This window comes from Telopea speciosissima, chromosome 8, assembly GCF_018873765.1.
Source record: "Telopea speciosissima isolate NSW1024214 ecotype Mountain lineage chromosome 8, Tspe_v1, whole genome shotgun sequence".
Classification (NCBI taxonomy): Eukaryota; Viridiplantae; Streptophyta; class Magnoliopsida; order Proteales; family Proteaceae; genus Telopea; species Telopea speciosissima.
The window spans coordinates 53,608,939-53,627,744 of NC_057923.1; positions in this window are offsets into that span (position 1 = coordinate 53,608,939).

Here is an 18,806-nt window from a genome sequence, read left to right on the forward strand (position 1 = left end):
AGATCTATTTCTCTCCTCCCACAACAACAAGAAACACATATGTCAATTCAAAAGATGGAGGAGAGAGATAGAAACAAGGAGATGCTACCGTATGCTACACAGCCTATCTGTGTTCTTTCTCCTCAAAAGAATTAAAGAATTTGCCTTCCATTTGACTCTAGAGTCCAGAATGTGGTTCAAGAGGTGTTTCTTTAGGGGTACGTGTAGTTTCTACTTCTGCAGGGGTTACCCACAGTATTCAAAAAATCTTTAAATATTCCAGACCTTCTCAAGGTTTCTTAGGTTTCCTAGAGCCGTCTAGGGTATCCTAAAGGTATCCGGGATTTCCAAGAGTATCCTAGGGCTTCTTAAGGCTTATGGGAATTTATGGTCTGTCGGGAGTTCTGCAAGGCTTCGTCATGGTTGGAAGGAATAAAATATGAGGTGTTGCCCTCCAATTTATAGATAAAAGTTTCAGAGATTTTTCTGAATTTTCTATGTTTTTTTTTTAGCTGCTCAACACAGGCGGCTCCATACTTCCGTAGTGCGACATGTAGTGCCGCACATGGATGTACCCCGCTGATGTCGTGTGTGGTCCGACCAAACCAGCCAGGTTGACCCTGTTTGATCTGATTTGATTTTTTTTTTTAATGTATTATTCCCATGTTTTCATCTCTAATGGAAAGGGTTGGGGGATGATGATAACTTGAAAGCTTGAACCCAACCCCTGCTGGTACGATGGGCTTTAACATTTCAGACAGTATCCAGTGCGCTAGGCTCCTTCCCAAACATACCAAAAACAAGAGCACTAGGCTCCTTACCCCAAAAAAAAAATAGAAGTGCATAGGCTATGCCCAGACACAATATTTTGGTGGGGTGGAGGGGGGGGGGGGATGACAGCCTCGCCCTCCCATGAAGAAAGGTGGAATTTTCACCCCTGAGATATCAACATGTGTTCTCATTGGTTGCTGCATGTGCGTGGCTAATGCGCTCCTCCATAGAGAATGCTCTCCCTTTTAATATAGTACATCTCTTCGTGTAACTATTATTATCTATTAATTTGATTGATTTTAATCCAAGGAAAAAAATTAAACCATAAGATAATTCACATCTGTCTTTCTCTGTGTGGGTGTGTGTTACAAACTGATTAATCATTTTTAAATTGAATACTCCCGTATGAAAGGAATCTTAAAATGTATTTATGCAATTGTATTTTTTTGATAGGTAATTCTATCCAAACTATTGGATAAAATGTACTAGGTTAGGTTTTTTCCCCTCTTTACACAAATTGAGACTTGTCTAAAAATCCTGCAAACTAATCCTCTTTTTCTATTTGGTAGATTTTAGTCAAAATATACTGCCAACTGAATTCTCCAACTAATCTCATATAATTTTCCTACTTCTAAAGATAATCAATCTTACAATTAAATTATTGAAACATATCCACATGCTCATTCGTAGAGTTGAGTTTAGCCAGTTCTAGAACTAGAATGTTAATAAAAGAATGGATCGAGTTTCCCTCCACACACGGTGAATGGGATCTCATTCACCAAGGAGTGGGAATGAGTATCGGGAGGGTATTTGGAGCATACTAAAACCCTAGGAGCGGTTTGTGAACCCTAGGATGGTGGGTGAATTATCCTCTATGAGTAGAGGAAAACTTTGTCCTAAAAAAAATTGTTGTAAACATAAAAATAAAAATGCATGATCTATTGTTTAATATACTTTTCTCTTATGGTTGGAACCTATATATTGACTATAGAAATCCAACCAGGTTTCCTCCCTCCTCCCATAATATTTTCTTACAATGACCACTACAAGCTCTAATTTAGAAGTTTTATCTTTTGAATGCCCAAGAAAGAAAAAAAACCAAAATCAAACAAGAGGAGTCCTTTTCGAATAAGTAGTGTTACAAAGCACTACGTAATTGCACTATTCATGTGGCAGATAGAACTTTGTTTAAAAGAATATCTTGGTAGTGTTTTGACTCCTATGCAATTCTATCAACCATTAGATCGATCTCCTTTAACTTTGAATGGACTCTAATGCAAACCTACTGAAAGATATGAAAGTCTTTGTGCACACAATTTCAAAGGTGACATGCCTACAGATAGATGGAACACTGCACTTGGTCCATTTTTGAAAAGGTTTTGTTTAATGAATATGACTCTTTGGAAGTAGTTTTTAGGGTGTGGGGTTCAAACTGATATGTTGTTTAAGCAACTTTTCAAGTTTAAGCCACATTAGACTATTAATGACACCCAAATTTAATGCACTCATTTTTAGATCAATTAGGGTTCAGGGTCTTTTTTTAAAGGGGAGGGGGATGGGGTAAAAGAATGTCTATTAAGCAACAAAAGAAAATTACAATCTACAACAACAACAACTCAGTCTTATCCCAATTAAATGGGGTCGACTACACGGATCCTTACGCTCAAAAAAAAAAAAAAAGAAAAGAAAAGAAGAAAAATGATTAATAATAAGAATAAAAGAAAGGGAACACATCAATCACATTACAAATCAATGTAAAACACATTAACAAGGGTCAGTTACACGGATCCTTGCCTTTCAATCATCTCTATTCGACGTCATACTAGAAACAAGAACTAAACTATGCATATCTTTCCTCACCACTTCTCATAGGCTTGCCCCTAGCTCTTTTAGTATCTTTAATCTAAATCAAGTCACTCCTGCTAGAGCATCTGACGGCCTCCGTTGAACATGACCATGCAACCTCAAGCAACTTTCTTGTGGCCTATCTTGAATTGGGACTTCTCCCAAACCAGCTCTAATATGGTCATTCCTTACTTTATCTTTCTTGGTTTTGCCACTTATCCATCTAAACATCCTCATCTTGCTACACTTAGCTTATCTATATGACGCTTCTTAACGGCTCAATACTCCACACCATACATCATAGCCAGTCTTATGATTGTCTTGTAGAATTTTCCTTTAAACTTTATAGGAATCCATCAATCACATAACACTCTGGAAGCACCTCTCCACTCCTGCTATCCTACTTTAGTCCTCTGAGAGACATCATCTTCTATATCACCTTCCTTACCGATGATTGATCCTAGATACCTAAAAAGACTACTTTGCGAAATCTCCCTCTTATCAAGTTTCACCCCTTCCATATTCGTCACAGAGTTGCTGAAGTTACATACCATATACTTCGTCTTCATTCTACTTATCTCAAAACCTTTTGATTCCAAAACTGATCTCCATAATTCCAGTACTTTGGCATTAATTCCAGCTTTTATCTCATCCACCAAAATAATGTCATCAGCAAAAAACATGCACCAAAGAACCTCATCTTGGAAGGCTCTGGTTAACTCATGCATGATAAACACAAATAGGTAAGGTTTTAATTCTGATCCTTGATGTAACCCAACTATAATTGGGAAGTCACTACCTTGACCCCTCAAGGTTCTTACACTAGTCACCACGTCATCATATATATCTTTAATTATGTCCACATATTTACCTAAAACTTTTTTTCTCCCTAGCACATGCTAGATTAAATCTCTAAGAAATTTGTCATAAGTTTTTTCTAGGTCAATAAAGATCATATATCGATCCTTCTTGCGCTCTCTAAATCTTTCCAAGAGTTTTCGAAGTAAGTAGATAGCTTCTGTTGTGGGTCTTCTTAGGATAAAACCAATTTGGTTCATGGTGGTCTCTTTTCTCAGGTATGTTTCAATAATCCTTTTCCATAATTTCAAAGTATGACTCATTAGTTTTATGTCTCTCTAGCTATTGCAACTTTGGACATTGCCTTTACTTTTGTAAATTGAGACTACAATGCTTCTCCTCTATTCATCAAGCATTCTTTCAGTGCATATAATCTTGTTATACAACTTAGTTAATTAAGAAAAGCCACAGATTCATAAGCTTTTCCACACTTCTATTGGGATCCCATTTGGGTCAAGAGCTTTGACTATTTTCATCATTCTTAATGCTTGTTTTACTTCAGAAACCTTAATTTTAAGTATATACCTTCAACAGGTGACTTGACGTGTAGTGCATACTCTAGTCCACCATAACTCGGATTGTCTGGTTTCATTAAGTAGGATGTAGAAATAACTTTTTCATCTCTCCTCGATGTTCTCATTCCTTACTAGAACTCTGTCATCATCACTTTTAATGCATCTAACAAGGTCGAAGTCTCTACTCATCCTTTCCCTCATTCTAGTTATCGTATAGATAGTTTTCCCCCCCTTCCTTGGTGTTCAAATTGTGAGAGAGATTTTCGTATTTTTTTGCCCTTGCATTTCCCACAATCTTCTTAGTTTCATTTCTAATAGACTTGTACCTTTTTAAATATTCTACATCCTTAGTCCTTTGTCATGCCTTGGAACTAGCTTTCTAAATCATGATGGCTGCTTGGACCTCATCATTCCACTATCAATTCTCCCTAAGAGAATGATGTTTTTCATTCGATTCCCTTAGGACCTCTTTAACCACTTTCTTAATACACGTAGACAAATAGGAGGGGAATCACCATTTAGTACTTCTTTACCTATTTAAACATGTTTTGATTTTTCTCTCCTTATTAAACATTTATTAATGATTGTGCTAATCTTGATAGTCTAATGACTATCAAGATTAGCATTAGACTATTGACTTTTAGCCACTTTCTAATGACTTTTATTATGTATTTTTTGGTTGGTTCACTTGGTTCTCCGAAAGGCTCACTAATGACTACAAATTTATTATTAATGCATGTGGGAAGCTATTATGTGCTGTGGTAACGCATGGATTTTCTACAATTTCTTGGACAAGATATCCAAAAGATCGAAGAGGAAAAATTAATAACCGTCAATCTTGCTCGTAAATATTGCATGGTTATTAATTAACAAGTGACAATTTTGTTTAAATAAAATATAAATTGTATTCATATCATCATCTAATTGTGGGTTGATTTTTAATTCTATCCACTTTACATGTGCTAATGTAATGTTTTGAAAATTATCTCAAAGAAATTTAATTCTATTTGATGAACTTGAACAAGAATATGTTTAAATATGACTTTTATAGTTGAAATATGCCACTACTTGATAGGAATTTTCCAAGAACGTATTACAAGAGAAGTGTCAAATATGTAAACAATAATTTTCCACGAAGGATTTAATCAAGGTGGATTGGAGAGGAAAAAAGCATAGTCTTATAGGTAGACCACTGACCACCTAATCAAGTTGGGTTGTGTGGGTCCTATTCTATCATGGCTGTCTAGTTAACCTTAAAGGAGGGTTCACATGTAGTAATATTGTTATAAAAGAATATATTTTGTTGGATTAAGCATATGCTATTTTTTTTGGATGAAAGTCACACAAATCACACATCAATCCCAAAAAGTTAATCGACTTTTAGGACCGTAGAATGATGAATATACACAACACACACATATACTACTTCTTTGATACAACTCTACGCTAAGATTTTAATTCTCTTTAACAATAATACCATAAGGAGGCAATGAGGCTATAGTAACAGACAAAATAATGTTGACAAAAGACTGAAAGTGACTGGTTATCGACCAAGGTTTTCAATAAATCATTGCATATATTATGATTTGATGCTAAATCCTAGCCACTTGAGTAAAACACTGAATTTTAACCTTTATCATTCTTTTGCTGATTTTATTTTCGTTTAAAATGGTTTTTGATTTTCAAAATACAATAAATACTAGATAACAAATCACACCTCTTATTTTTTTTTTTTTTTTTTTTTCATATAAATAAATTAAATCATTGCCTTCAGAAATAGAAAAGCATCTGCATTTTGAAAAAATTTCAGCTTAGACAAATTTTATCAAAAATGGAAATACAAAGTTTTACAATTTGAATTTTTTTTTTTTCCGATGGCTACAAATACATGCATGGTTAACAATTCCATGTATCTCAGCCCTATTGAGGGTTAGGCTTTGTTTTTCTCGGGGAAGGGGGAAATGCCAAGACACATCTCGATGCACATCGTGGTTATGCAGTACCCAGTGCACGAGGCTCCCACCACCGTGGGGTCTTGGGAGGGTCATAATGTACACAACCTTACCCTTGCTTTCATAAATATGTTGTTTTCAGACTCGAACCCGTGACCTCTTGATCACAATGAAACAACCTTACTGATGCACCAAGAACGACCCAATCTGTTGAATCTCCTTTATTTCAGATCCTTGGTAATTGGCTATCTACTAGGAATTTTTAGTTTAGTACCAATATTTTAGCAACAAATCTAATAAATTGTTTGCAATGCTCAGTGTAATGATGACTTTTTGGGAATCGGAGCATGTGCAAGTTGTTTATTTCAAGAATAGGTTAGATCCACCCAGTTACTCCACTTTCTCTTCTTTTTCATAAAAGGAAAAAAAGGAAAGAAAGGTACATGATCTCACAAATCGTTTTGAAAAAAAAAAAAAAAAAAAAAAAAAAAAAAAAACTAATCAAATCAAATGTAAGAACCATAGAATTTTGTAACTCATTGTAAATATGCTTTTTTGATTCTTTATCAAACAATACAATGTGGAACCATAATACAATTAATATGCGACCACTAACATGGTTAAAACTAAATCGATTAAAAGTCAGGTGCATCATGATATTCTTTGGATGCTTATTGTCATGTGTCTCGAATTCTTGTACACATTTTAAAGATGGTTCCATTTCGACATTTTTTATGGTGACGCAAATGAGATTTATTTTCTGATGTTAGCGGAGGACTTAATTGGGAGTTTATCACTAATCTTGTTTGGGGGTGCAGGGGCGAAGCCCTGTAGTACAGTTTGATCCGACCTGATGGATCAACCCGACTTGGTAAATATTCTTATTCCCTTGTTGTATAACTAAGAGTGAGAAGTAAGATTTGTGGGTTTTTCGTGTTAGGGTTTTTGAAGAGAATTCTTACGCGACTTTTGGTGTTATTGAGAGATCTCCATAGTACTTTTCTTCCATTACATAGTGAACATTTTCAGCTTCACCCATGTGGCACATCATATTATTGTGTGAACCATGTTAAATTTTTGTGTCATCTTTGTTCTATGTTGTTTCTTCTTGGATGCTTACTGTCATGTGTCTCGAATTCTTGTACCCTTTTTGAAGATGGCTCCACTCCGACATTTTTCGTGGTGACACAAATGAGATTTATTTTCTGATGTTAGCGGAGGGCTTAATTGGGAGTTCATTACTGGACTTGTTTCGGGGTGCGAGGGCAAAGCCCTGCGGTATAGTTTGACCCGACCTGATGGATCGACCCGACTTGATAAATATTCTTATTGCCTTATTGTGTAACTAATAGTGAGAAGTAAGATTTGTGGGTTTTTTGTTTTGGGGTTTCTGAAGAGAGTTTTTACACGACATTTAGAGTTATTGAGAGATCTCCATAGTACTTTTCTTCTATTAGATAGTAAACATTTTCAGCTTCACCCGTGTAGCACATCATATTGTTGTGTGAACCATGTTAAATCTTTGTGTCATCTTTGTTCTATTTTATTTCTTCGTGTTTCTTGGTGTTTGCTTTAACATTTACACTTATAAGAGATCCAATCATTGGTCCTCATTCAAATGATATGCTACATCCACAAGTAGTGCCTACACCAGTGTGGTAGCCAATGAAAACACACATGAGGGCATAAATATAGATGCGATTTTTTATTTCATGGAGGCAAGGTGGTTCTTTCACCCACTCCTGTGTCTGGGCATAGGAGCCACGCTACCAGGCAGTGTTCTTTTTCCCTTAATATTGTTATTATTAATAAATATGTTATTAGAGTGGCTTATGGCTTATGGAAATATTCTAACGCTCACACTTATAATCCACATAGTCCTCATTTACATGATACTTGAAAGAAAAAAAACAAAAGACATGGCGGCCACACTGAAGTTACTCTTGAATGGTCACTTCCCATTGGAAACAATTTGGAATTGGATTGCATAACTAGATGGACCATTTTATTACTTTTTCCTTTCTCAATTACATTAGCTACTTTTGAATTTTTTACTTTCAAAACAATCCAAACCCCATATTACGGTAACCTACACGAAATGATCCCGAATGTGTATGAGTTAAGTTTCTATCTATGATTAAAACCCGACTCAATTGGCTTTTTTACGACCTTTCGTGGCTGTGCCCACTTCCTTAGTTTCTTTTACCCACTCTCATTTTTTCTAATTTTGTCGTGCTGTGCTCTTTGGTTTCTTCTTAATCATAAATATATGGGAAAATTACACCCTTCTCCTGAACTATGCCCTAAGTACAAAGTGCAGATCAGTTTCTTGTACGAGAACCATTTTCACACGGCTTGAGCCACACAGTTGGCATCTAGGAGAAGTGGGTCCCACCCTTGGATGCCAGCTATACGGCTCAAGCCGGTACAAGTAGGGGTGTAAATGAATAGCCGAAATCCTTTTCTGTATCTGTGTTCGTATCCGTTTAGCACTATCCGAATCCGTCTGAAAGCTAAACGGATGCGGATACGGATTGGCTATAGTTATCCGAAAAGCTATATTTACATGTAAACAGATAAAATATCCGGTCCGTATCCATTTAGCACTATCCGAATCCGTCCGATAGCTAATCGGATGCAGAAGCGGATATAGCACTATCCAAGCCAAATCCGATCCGTTCCGTTTACAGCCCTATGTACAAGTATGGTTCTCATACGACAACCATGACCCAGCATCTTAATTACACTCCTGTTCTGTGTTTTCAAAAACTACACAAACCTCCCCTACAATTTATAATATGTTACAAACAGACCCAATTTGTTAGTATCTATCCGCTAAGTCGTGATGTGAGTAAGGATTAACTCCTTTAATCCCTAAAATAATATTTATGGTGTAAGATTACTTTATTATTCTTTATTAAAAAATGAAGGGAAATGAGTTATTTACCCATTAACACGTTGAACCTCATCACTTTTAATGCATCTAACATGGTTGAAGTCTCTACTCATCTTTTCTCTCAATCTAGTGATCTTATAGCTACATAGTTTCCCCCCTTCCTTGGTGTTCAGTTTCTGATAGAGATCTTCGTATTTTTTCGTCTTTGCATTCCCCACAATCTTCTTAACTTTATTTCTAATAGACTTATACCTTTTTAAATATTCTACATCCTTAGTCTTTTGCCATGCCTTGAAATTAACTTTCTAAAACTCGATGGTTGCTTGGACCTCATCATCCCATCCCCAATTCTTCTTAAGAAAATGACGTCTTCTTTTTGATTCCCTCAGGACCTTTTTAGCCACCTTCTTAATAATACACGTAAACAAATTAGAGGGAAATCACCATTTAATATTTCTTTACCTATTCAAACATGTTTAGATTTTTCTCTCCTTATTAAATTTTATTAATGATTGTGCTAATCTTGATAGTTTAATATGTGTTTTTTGGTTGGTTCACTTGATTCTCCAAAAAGCTCACTAATGACGTACTAGAAATTTATTGTTGATGCATGTGAGAAACTATTATTAATAACTGTTTAATCCTTCTTACAAATATTGCATGGTTTTTAGCTATCAAGTGCCAATTTTGTTCAAATAAAATAGATACAGACGAGTTCATATCATCATCTAGTTATGGGTTGATTTTCAATCCAATTGACTTTGCTCATGTTAATGTAATGTTTTGAAAATTATCTCAAAAAAATTAACTCTATTTGATGAACTTGAACAAGAATTGAGAAAAAAAATAAGAGAGGTAAAAACCTTTATAATTGGCAGGTGATATAATTGAAATACTCAAGGTGGATAGCAGAGGGAAAAAACATAGATTCTTAAAGGTAGACCACCAAATCAAGTTGGGTTGTGTGGGCCCTTTTCTATCATGGCAGTGTAGTTAGCCTTGAAGTAGGGTTCACATGTATTAATGTTACAAATGAAAGTATTTTGCTGGATTAAGCATATACTTCTTTGATACACTTCTACGTTATAAGACTTTAATTCTCTTTAACAACATTACTTTTTTTTTTTTTTGGTAAGTAACAACATTACTAAGAATTTGGATCGTCTACGGCCTGCCTGCCCGTAGCAGCCGTTGCAGCCTCCTAATGAGGTGAGGTGCAATGACCGTCTTACCCCTGCCTGAGCGCCTTGCCCTAGCAAGGGTAAGGCAATCATTGCGCCACGCCTGATTAGGAAGCTGCTACGACTGCTACGGGCAGCAGGCCGTAGACGATCCTGATCCACTAAATGAGACAATGAGGCTATAGTAGCAGACAAAATAATGTTGACAAAAGGTTGAAAGTGATTGGTTCTCTTCTCTTTACCGTCCAAGGTTTTCAATAAAATCATTGCATATATTATGAGTTGATGGTAAATCTTAGCCAATTGACTAAAAACTAAAATGTAACCTTTTTTGTTTCTTTGATTTTTAAAATACAATTTTTATTTTTCATTTAAATAAATAAATAAGTCATTGCCTTTAGAAATCACATAGAATCTGCATTTGGAAAAACTTTCAGCTTAGACACATTTACCAAAATGGAAATATAAAGCTTTATAAATTGATATATTTTTTTGGGAGAAAGAATGCTACCCGATAATGTGCTGTGACTTGTACGTATGTCCATACAGAGTTTGATGCAAAATGATCGACACATCCTTGCCTTTCCATGGGGCAGGGCGGTTATTTTGCATTTAGTTGTGTCTGGACACAGATACACACCACAACGCACAACCAGGTGGCATTCCTTTTTCTTTTTTTTATAACTAAAAATATATGATTAACAATTCCATAGATGTCAGCCCGTACTGTTGGTCAGGCTTTCTTTTTGTTGGGGTTGGGGTTGGGGTTGGGGTTGGGGTTGGGAGGTATTAGCAGCCATATGGTGAAGATATTCCTTGAAATTTGAATTAATCCAAGGAGTATGGTACTGATGCAAGGAACCAATCTGTTTACTTTTCTTATTTATTTCCTTTCATTGGTATTTCAAGTTTAGTACGATATTTTAGCAACAAATCTCTCCAGGAGCCCAGTAAGCCTAAGGGGTATTCAGCCATTGAGTTGTATTACACATATCCTTAGGCATGCACCGAGATATATGTGGCACAGCCCAACCCTTGGATGCCCCCTGAACACTCCCTGGGCGTTGAGCTCCCCGGAGAGGAACCGGATCCAATAAATTGAATCCAATGCTTAATGTAATGATGGCATTTTTGGAACGAAGTATGTGCAAGTTGTTTATTTCAAGAATAGACTAGATGTCTACCAAAAAAAAAAAAAGGCTGCTAGATGCCTAGATTCAACCAGCTACATCAAATTTAAAAAAAAAAAAATGGAAAGAAAGGTACATGATAAAAAAATGAAAAAAAGGAATGGAACCATATGTAAGAACCATAGCATTGTGTAACTCAGTCCAAATAAGGCGACAATCTCCTTGTGATCAACAATCTGAAGGGAACCAACCACTCAATTCCTTGGCGTTTCTCTCACATTATTGATGACTGTCTTAGACTAGTCACATGTCTCCAACAGGTCTCTTTTTCACATACATTTAGAGAAGGAAATTTCTCTGTTAATGCTTTGGCTTCATATGCGTTGGCTTCATATGCCTTGATTCTTTATCAACCAATACATTAATGTGGGATCACAATACAATTAATATGAAACCATTAACATGGTTAAAACTAAACCGTTTGAAAGTTAGGTGCATCGTGATATTCTTTTGTTGCTTACTGCTGTGTGTCTTGAATTCTTATGCCCGTTTTGAAAATTGTCCCGCTCTGACATTTTTGGTGGCGATCAAAATGGATTTTTTTTTTCTTCTAATGGTAGTGGAAGGGTTTCGATACGATTTGACCCAACCCGGTAGATCAATCCGACTTGGTGAAGTATTTATTTGTCTTAATATCTTGTTGCGAAAGTAAGAGTGAGAAGTAAGATTTGGGGGTTTTCGTGTTAGGGTGTTTGGAGAGAGCTCTTGTGCGACTTTTAGTGTTCTTGAGAGATCTTCATTATACTTTTCTTCTATGATATAATGAATCATTTTCAGCTTCGGCTGTGCATGTAACACATCATATTGGTGTGTTAATCACATTAAATCTTTGTGTCATTTTTTGCTTTGTTTTGTTTCTTCGTGTTTCTTAGTGTTTGCTTTAATACTTACTGTTGTAAGAAATCCAATTGTTGGTCCTCATTCTTTTTTTGGTAAGATTGTTGGTCCTCATTCAAAGGAGCAAAAAGGGGGATATAAAGAAAGATCAATTGACAAAATAGATAGAACTTACAAGTTATGACCCATCTAATTTTTAACATTTAACATATCTATTCAAAGAATTGAACCTAAAAATAAAATGATGAATTATTTATTCAAAAATATTCTGATATATGTTATATGTGATGAATCTAAATTAATTAGACTAGAATTGTTACTGGTATAAGGGAATTGAATTGAAGCAATTTTCATATGAATAAAAAATTATTTTGATAAAACTAATTTATTAATTATTAATAGGGCAAGAGATCATTGTCTGGTCGTGTAGCGCTTGCGCCGTGGGGACCAATGAGAGCATACACAGGGACATCAACATAAATGCGATTTTTCATTCTATGGGTGGGGGGGGGGGGGGCAACATGGTCCTTTCACGAGCTCTTGTGTCTAAGTGCAAGAGCCACGCTACCAAGTAGTGTTCTTTCCCTTAATAATATTATTATGGGAGAAAGAACACTACTTGTTCACATGCGGTGCACAATCTCTATGCCCAAGCACAGGGTGGGCGAAATGATTATGGTGCCCCCATAGAAAGATGGAAATATCTGAGGGCACAACAGTCCTTTTGCATGGCCCTATGCCCCTATGTCTGGAGGCAGGGGCTGCGTGTCGTACGTGACCAGGTAGCGTTCTTTTTTTCTGTTATTAATATATTATTAGAGTGGCTTATGGAGTGAAGTGACTACCTTTCTTTTTTGGTTTTTTGATAGAAGGTGACTACCTTTCGCTCAAACGGAAAAATTGTGAGTCTATTGATAGATAGAACGGGTTACAGCCGAGACATCCAAAGAGCACAAATCTTGGAGCCAAGGAATGGAGGAACGGAACAGTTCCGGGTTCTAATAGTATTAGACCATGGAAATATTCTATCTCACACCTATCATAGTCCTCATTTACATGATATCCAGTATGGATCATAGTTAGTAAAAATGCATATTATACGCCTATTATATGCGTATCCGAACGTTTGGATGAAAAAAACTCTGTATTACGTATAATATTTTAGAGTTGGATAAATACGTAGATTTTAAAAGTTGACGTATGATATTCGAATGAAACACATATAATATGTGTATTATATGTTTTTTACTAAAGAACTAAAAAGTAAAAAGTAAAAAGTAAAAACTCAAACCAAAATACCAAATCTTTCATCCTCGACTTCTCCATTTTCAAATCTCAACCTAGGGCAAAGCGTGAGAGACGAGAAAGAAGAAGATGAGAAGTTTGTTGTAGATGAGGGCAACTCTTTTGTACCAGAGGAGAAGTGTTCCTTGCCCTTGTTCAGGATTTTAGAATCTGTCTCTTTAGAGGAGCACTCTTTGCCTGGAATTTCTTCACCGATCGATGGAGGTGTGCCGTATATGTTGATCATTTTATGCTTTTTGCTTACTTAATAGTTTAATCCTTTTGAGCATTTGGAGCTTGAAATATTTTTACCCTTGGTTGAAATAATCGATTTGAATTTTGAATATTATTTGTCATTCATTGGAGATCAAGATAATTCCATAGTCTTCTCTGCTCTCTGCTCTTTCAAGGTCTTCTTGTGTTTGGAGTAGTTTATTGTTTAGCTTCTGTTAATCAATTTGTTTTTCGAAGACTATTTCAACTTCTTTGTTAATTCATCAATATGTTCATTACTATTCAATGACCTTTGTTGGTTATATTTTTTCATACTGTTATTTTTTGGACTTTAACAGAGATATAAGCAATATTCATTTCAATCATCCCTTTTGATTGACTATTCTAATCCCTACAATAAAGAATGTAATAAATTTAGGCTTGTTAACCAATCAAACTATATATTTAGGTACCAGTAAATGCTATTATTGTGTTTGTACATGTCTATTGCATAGTGAATATATGCCCGTATTTTTACTCTCAGATTTTTACAGAGCAACCATATTATACACGTATTAAACACGTACCATATTATTGCTGTACCGTTTTATTGCGCCAAATTTTTTGAAACGTATTATTGCCGTACAGTCCATTTGACTGCCGTACGTATCCGTTTCCATATTGTTGTTGTTCCCATAGTATGGATTGCATAATTAGATAGACAATTTTATTATTATTATTATTTTTCTTATTTTTGGTAAGCAGAATAGGTTTTTTACGAACAAAAGCAATGGCTCCAAATTGTCTAAGGAAAAGAGTCTATAGAAAAAATGGAAATCAATCACATTAGCTACTTTTGTATTTTATACTTTCAAAGCAATCCAAACCCCATATTTGTTCTTATTACGGTAGCCAACAGGAACAGATCCCGAATGTGTATGAGTTAAGTTTCTAGTGATACGATTAAAACTAGGGGTGCAAGTTTGGACCTGTCGGCCCAAACCCGCCCTGGCTCCCTGAGCCTAAATAGGGTCTAGGCTAAGATATTTGGTCCTGAGGGTGGGTCAAGGCTTGAAATTTTTGGCCCTGAGTTAGGGTCGGGTCAGGGTGGAGGCCTTGGGCTAAGCTTGACCCGACCCTATTTTAAGTTATACTATAAAATATATATTGATATAATATATATATTATAAAGTTTAAACTTCAACAACATTTTTTTTTATATAATATATTATATATAAAAATAATAAGTGATATAATATATTTTATTACAATGTTATTTTAAATAAAATTGATAATTTTTTTCCCGGCCCATTCCAGCCCATGCATTTCCTTCCCCCTCCCCATGATCAGGACCAATCAGGGTCAGCCTGGCCCGACCCTGAGGGTGGGTCAGGGTTGGATTTTTCAGGCCCTTAGTCAGGGTCAGGTCTGGGCCCAGCTACGACGACCTAGGGTTGGGTTAGGATTTTATAAAGCCCGGCCCAACCCGACCCTGTTGCAGCCCTACTTAAAACCCAACTCAATTCCCCTCTCACTTTTTCGAATTGTGTCCTGTAGTGTTCTTTCGTTTCTTTTTTTTTGGGTAGTAATTTTTTGTCCGGGAGTGTGGCCTACGCCATCAGCACTCCCACATGTCTATCTCTCCCCTCCCCCAAAATAAAGGGGCAAAGGCGTCTTTTCAAATGGGGAGCAGAGATATATATAGACTCATGGGAGTGTTGGCATAGGCCATACACCATACTCCCGGACAGAAAACTTTCTCTCTTTCTTACAAATGGAAAAGAGAACGCTACCTGGTCGCATGTGGCGTGTGGTCTCTACATCCAGACATAGGGTTGTGCAAAATGATTGCCGCATCCTTAGAAATTTCCACCTTTCCATAAGGGGGTGGCAATCATTTTGCGGGGCCCTATATCTAGGCGTAGAGACCGTGCGCCACATAGGTAACACTGTTTCTCCTATCATAAATATATGGGAAAGAGTTTGGCAAATGCCCGTTTCTTGGTATAGCTTGTTCCTTTAATTCGCTCTTACTAATTACTGTTCAGCTTGTCCAGTAGATAGATCAACAAAACTTTATTTGAGATAAAGAAAACAAAAAACAAAAAGTGGAAGATTTTCTTTTTTAAATCTTTGTTTTTTCATTTGGGGATAATGTATGGGAGGGGTGAAAAACAAAGGTTCAGAAGTTGAGTTATCGTTTTCATAATCTCAATGAGGAGAAAAAGGCCAAAGAACGCCCACAACTGAAAGCGTAAGCCGCAAAAGATTGCAAAGACCTAACAAAAGGATTGCCAGATTCCTATATGAGCGCCTCGCACATCACTTTCTCATTGGTTGGAAACATTTTTTGGCACCGAAAACCCTGCAAAGGGGAAAATTTACTAGGCCGCACTGGGAAAAGATTAACTACAATGTTCAGAAGGTCCTCGGGTAAAGAAACCTTCAAATTAAAAAACCCAAATGTGGGTAGGTTATGTTGGACTTATTGATATTTGATGTTTGTCCATCAAACCTAGGAGTCTACACAAGCATTTGGGTCATCAATGGGTGAGCACGTCTGGATATCTACCCAGGGGGCAGAGGTGTCATCTCACAGTGCCTTGTGAGAGGGCGTAGGAAACACCACCAAGTAGAGATCTTTTTCCCTTAAATTAATTATTATAATTTCTTTAATGTGTTTGTGTGATTATTTCGATTATGTGCATAGTCCACTTTTTTTCTTTATTGTTCACAACTATGGACAAGATTCGACACTCTGTTCTAGGGTTGCCACATTGTATATTTCCACAATGGTGATTGGTAGGAAAAAATAAATGTGGACACTTTAATGTGTTGAAACATTGATCCATTGAAATTCCCAAATGGTACACCACCTATTGGTTTTGCTATGAGAATTTCTGGTAGTTTCTTTTCTATGTTCATGAGAGGCACATACTGTTGCATCTATATTTTATGCATCGTGGTGTTTCAATGGTGGATGTCTACAAATAAGACTGACTTTACACCAAATATTCGACGTGCAGGGTATAAACGTAAATGAGGGTTACCTCGGTAAGGTCTTTGCACCCTGTTTAGGGTGACATCCAAGTATGTGAGTAGTTAGATTTTGACTGTTTGGAATTCAGAGCCTTGGTAATATTATATGTGATATTTTTATTTTAAAAGTGTTTCAAATAATATGACGCGGTAAATTATCTTGACATTCACAGTATTGTAAACAATGGATTAGGGTTTGCAGCGGCGTTTTTATTCCATGCGTACAAGGTCCATCGTGAGTGTTGTGAGTGTGGGGGATAAAGTGTAATAAAACTTTTCTGCCACTGGAATTTTTAGATTACGTCTTTTATAGAGATGTCCTTTAGTGCAATTAAGGATAATTTAAAGGGTTAACCTTTATTTATTTATTTTTGGTTGAAAGGGTTAACCTTTAGGATCATACCATTTGGTGCAAATGTATATGTTATATTGGAATCTCTAACTAAGCCTTCTCTATAAAAGAATAGCTTAGGCTCAAACCCTAACTTGCACACATCATGATTAAGAGTGAATTTTTAAGAGAGAAATTAAAAAGGGGTCTTCTTCTTCCTCAAGCTAAGGTTTTGAGCATTGAAGGGGATGTCATCTCAATGGAGTTCACGATCACGTGCTACATTCCTTTGGAGGAGTGTGTCACTTATGCGTTCTAGGTAACCATCAAATCCAAAGAGGATTTTTGTCATGCATGTCTCCATTGAGTTCCTTGTGCTATAATTTTTGTATGTGATACTTGAATTGAACCGCATCCATTGCGCCCTTCAGGTGATATCCCACGTAGAGATATATTGGGCACAAACATTGAGAGCTTTACTAACATGAGTGAAAGAGCAAATATCAAAACTTTGCGTAAGGAGACATCCTGAATGATGGTGGAGATCTCAACTAATGGGAGCATAGAACCGTCTATAAGGCATTGAATCAATACTTGACAATCTTGGTGAATGATGACCTTTCTCAAGGCATTATCAAGAGTTTCCCTTAAACCCAACCGAATAGCCATAGCTCATTCAACAATCGTCGTGCTTGGGAATACATGGCCTGTGGCAACAAACGAAAGCTTCCCATACTCATCCAAAGTGAAGGATCCCAACCCCACAAACCTAGATTTTGGGATAGTGACACATCGATGAAGATATGGTGAACCCTAGAGTTGTGACCTTGTCCTGGGATAATGTTAGATAGATTGTAATAAGGGGTTTCAAACCCATTAAGAAGAGAGATTGAATGGTCATGATTATTGGAATAATCATGACTATTGAAATAGTCATGACCTTTCCAATGAATGGATTCCAATGAATGAGTTTCCATTGAATGGGTTCCAATGAATGGATTTTCATTGAATGAGTTCCAGTGAATGGGTGCCAGTGGGTCTATATAAACCAAGGCAATTCAGCCATTCAATACAACAACGTTTTTAGTTCTCTCTCTCTCTCTCTCTCTTGTAGCCAAAATCTCTTTAGAATTCTAACTTAGTTCTTCAGTGCTTTGTTGAATCTTGAAGGTGAATTTGCTTCAACCGTATGGGGGCAAATATCTCCTTTAAGACAGCGAGTACGTGTTCAAAGTAGTTTATAGTTTCCTTCTCCAAACAGAATTTTTTCTAACAGATAACAGATTGGGGCGGTACATCGGAGTGGAATGGAGGATGGTAAGAAGTCACAAATGCTGAAATAGTCTCATCCACATACCTATGAACCATATCCAGCCAAGGGCGGAACGTTGAGACTCTGCTTTTGAAGGCCATTCTGTTTTTATGCTTCCAAATTTTCCATATAATGACTACATGGATTGTAAAGCACCCACTATGATCAATCTTTTTCATACCTAGATCTCTCCCTCATCTTAGAACCCAATCTGAAATGGACTATTTTAGTTTAACATGTAGAGTGCATATATACACGTTAAATGAACCATGCTTATTGGGTATGTGGGCAGTCAAGAAGGGTATACTCAATTGTCCCTCTTGCTATCCTGCAAAAATGGCACAACTCTAATGACAACACATTCCTACACTTAAGGTTAGCATGCACACCCAAATGCATTGATGCATGCCTTTCAAATGAAGTTTTGAATTTTAGGAGGTACTTTTCAGTTCCATATAATCTTCCACACTTGGATCATGCTAATTTTGGAGCTCAAGATGGAATAGGAGGGGGGAAAGAGAGGCACCCAGTCTATAGGTCAAGTTGACAGAAAACACACCCCGTCGATGTGGCCCCCAACATAGGTCAATTTAGATTGTCTAC